This window comes from Poecilia formosa, unplaced genomic scaffold (assembly GCF_000485575.1).
Source record: "Poecilia formosa unplaced genomic scaffold, Poecilia_formosa-5.1.2 Scaffold561, whole genome shotgun sequence".
NCBI classification, from domain to species: Eukaryota; Metazoa; Chordata; class Actinopteri; order Cyprinodontiformes; family Poeciliidae; genus Poecilia; species Poecilia formosa.
Window position 1 is genome coordinate 266319 of NW_006800500.1, and position 3834 is coordinate 270152.

The following is a 3834-nucleotide window of genomic DNA, read 5'->3' on the forward strand; positions in this document are numbered from 1 at the left end:
GAGCAGAAGGCTAGGAGCTCAGAAACTGGTAGCAACTGGAATAACTGAAAACACTGGGAGACACAGGCTGACAAACGACAGGACAGACCGACAAGGAGCAAGAGACACAGGTGGAAAAGTTTACAGAGGGTGATCAGGGGAACGAGACACAGCTGGGATCAATCAAGGGACAGATAACAGACTCAACTGACACAGAAACCAAAATAAACACACAGAAAACTCAAATCCTCACAAAACACTTATCAGATATTATGACTTTATAACCAGATAATGCAAATTTTCATCAGAGTGGCTGCCAGTCAGGTATGACTGAAACTCAGATTTGACTAGGAGCCAAATCTGGCTAGCCTAGTCCTATTTAGTCCTAGCCAGACTAAATAAATGACATTTAAATAAATTATTTCATCTTATATTTTACATTAAATAAAGATTGAACAACAGAAAACAAAAATTATACTAAAACGTTTTAAGTCTTTATAAATGTATTGGATTTACTTTTATTCTTAATTTTGTTTTTATAGTATATTTTATTACCTTATTTACCTTTGTGTGAACCTACATGCCTCGATGTTCCGTCACTTTGCTGCAACACCTGAATTCCTCCATCATAGGACAATCAAGTTCTTTTCTATCATATTCTGGTAGACTTCAGTTTGGGTTTTAGCAAAGAAATAAACGTAAAACTGTTAAAAACCTGTATTTCTTTTTTAAATTAAAACTGTTGAATCTATAGCCCCGTTTAGCCCCTTAGCCTAGCTAGCTTTAGCATTAGCTACAGTACGTCTAATAGGTGTAGTAACCAACTGCAACCAGCAGGGGGAGTCTAGAGCTAGTGAGTCATAGTAGCTGTAGACTATGCCGAACGGCTTCCGATGGCGCAGAGGAAGAATGGCTCAGTTATTGAATTATTCTGCTTTTCAGGTATGAGTTTACACATAAACACACATGTACTGTTGCTAAGTTGTTTTACTAGCCGTTAGAAAACCTGCAAATACATACAGACGTCGATTTTATTTACATAAAGTGTTGGTTTACATGAGGTTTAGCCGTTAGCTCACAGCAGCTGTGCTAACCCATTATGTTGTGTTGTAGCTGTAGACTGTCTTTGCACACGAGGTCAGAAATAAATATTCTGAAAATTAGTTACGCAGAAATCTGGGTTATTACAGTAAGTTGGTCTAGTTTTCATCTGTTTGAACTGTAATGGTTCATAAGATAACCGTATTGTTGTTTATGGTGTGTTGTTGGTAAAGTTACACAGTAAAGAATAACATCAGTGTTTTTGATTTATTCAGCCTGTTATAAAGAGAATAAACGGTGTTCAGTATTTACTGAACATTTGGCTACAAAGTAAATATTTATTTTCCAAACTGAACATTTAATTTCAACCTAAAAAAATACTTTCCACTGGCTAAATAGTTCCTGCATATATGCAAATTAGCTTGCTGATAAGAGGAAGTGGACTATCAAAATAAAGGCTGGTGAAACGGAATCGGTTCAGTCGTTTCTCAAGTAATGTTTTTTCTTTGCTTTGGAGCAAATGTCAAAGTTTAAGACTTACTGTTTATTCATTCATGAGAGAAAATTATTTATATGAAATCAAATTAAAATGTTATTTATGTTTTAGAATTTAAAATGTTAATTTGCCTTTATATAGGGATTTTGGTTAAAATGTGATTAATTAAAGACCCTGAAATTATTTTCATCCAGTTTTCATCCAATCTGAGTGGCAAAGAAGATCTGAAAGTCACAGAGAAATAGACGATGGACTGGCACTAAATAAGAAACACACTAAATAAGAAACACACACACACACACACACACACACACACAGTTATTTGGACCCTGCATGACATCATTACAAACTCAGATCAGTTTCAGGGCTCCGTTTCCTGCTTCCTGAGTCGAGTTTCTGTCACTTATGAGCGAAGGTAGGTAATAAAATAAATAAAGGTTACAGTTACTCAGTTACAGTTACTCAGTAGGAGTAATCTCAGGGCACCTGACTCTTTATTTTCCTCTGTGAAGCATCAATGCAACGAAGCGCTGCTCTAAGTTTCTGGCTTCCTCTGGTTATTTCACTGAATGATTAATAATTATTTAACCAAAACACAGAAACACTCCAGCAGTTTATGTTAGCGGGAGACTTTTTGTTTTTACTGAAGTTTTCTATCTGCTGAGGCCTTCGGAGGTCCAGAAAAAACCATAAAAGTTTAATCTGCCTAAATTATGTTTCTTATTTATATTGTTTTATTTTAGTTTTCATAAAATACATTTTTTGGCCATAATTTAATATTTTAATCCATCTGATTGCAAGTTAAATCAGATGCAGTGACCAAACAGTAACCCAATTCCCCCTTCCTACCAAATACCTTTTACTCTTATGATAGCTGGATTTACTTTAAGGATTTAGTATTTATTTACTCTGGTGATGACATTTGAAACATTAAGCTCTAGCTGTAACACACCGAGGTATCGTCACTAACCCCATGTGACGAAAGCTCCTCAGGTCGCGTTGTGAGTTCAGAGTTTCTTTCCAGTCTGAACTCTGCCGTGTTTAACCAGAGGAGTTTTATTCTACCAGCAATCCGGTTTGAAATTTTAAATCTGGCCTGGTTGTGTTCTTGGAAGACACTACTAGCAATACTTTACCACCAACTAAACAGTTACAGTATTAATGGACCAGGTGTTCTTGTCTTCTTCTACTTCCTCTCCTTTTGTTTAGTAATGTTCAGCTTGGTGCAGGATTTTGATTTGCTGGTTCAAATGGTGCCGACTATAAACCTAGCGTAACCAGTCTTTGTTACTGCTTTATAAAAAAATACTATTTAAAACAAACAACATTCAGCCTGGCGGGGACAAGTAAAGCCTGGTGGCCCGCCAGGCTTATAATACACTGACGGAAACCCTGCTGTTAATGATTAAACATCTCAGTTACTGATATTATTCACCTAGCATCTCTGTAGCCTGCAGCATCAACACATCAGCATAAATCAAGCATCAACCCATTAAAACGGTAAGTTGTTTAATGATTTGGTCTCATTAAAGTTGTGTATTTGTTCATATTAATCATATTTCAGCTGATGAACTGGTTGCTGAAGCGCCTTCATGTAAAGCGGTTTATGGTTGCAGACTGAACAGGTGTCCAAATGTTTTCATGACTCTTTCTGAAACTCAAACTTAAACACAATACTGTTTGCGCTCATGGCCGCCTGGACCTGCAAACATAAACATGACATGGAGGCCGTGGCTGCGTCCTGTCAGGCCTGATAAAGATAGAAGTCCAGACATGGGAATGTGTGTTTGACAGCCTGCTGCAGAGTCACATCGCGCCCCGAGAGGCTTGACATTTAACTCGTGTTGTCACCCAAGAGTCTCACAAACAGACACACATTTTTACTTCTATCTTTATGAGAGCATCCATCAAGCAGCGCTCACGGTGCCAAGGCGTCGCAGCAGCTCTGCTACGTAAGCTCTGAGACGTTTCCTTTATTTGCTTCTTTGTTTCAGGCTAATTTGAGCTAGCATACTAGCTAGCATGTCAGATAAAATAAAGCATTAACTATCTTAGATTAGCTCATTAAGATGCCCCCTGCATTATTATTTAGTAATTTTTAAAACAGATTTTTACGTTTTGTTAAAATCTGTTTTTAACAAAACAGATTTTTTTTTGTTTTGTTAACAAAAAAAATCTGTTAACAGGTACACATGGTACCTTTACCATGTGTACCTTTACACATGGTAAAGGTACACATGGTACCTTTACCATGTGTAAAGGTACACATGGTAAAGGTACACATGGTACCTTTACCATGTGTAAAGGTACACATGGTA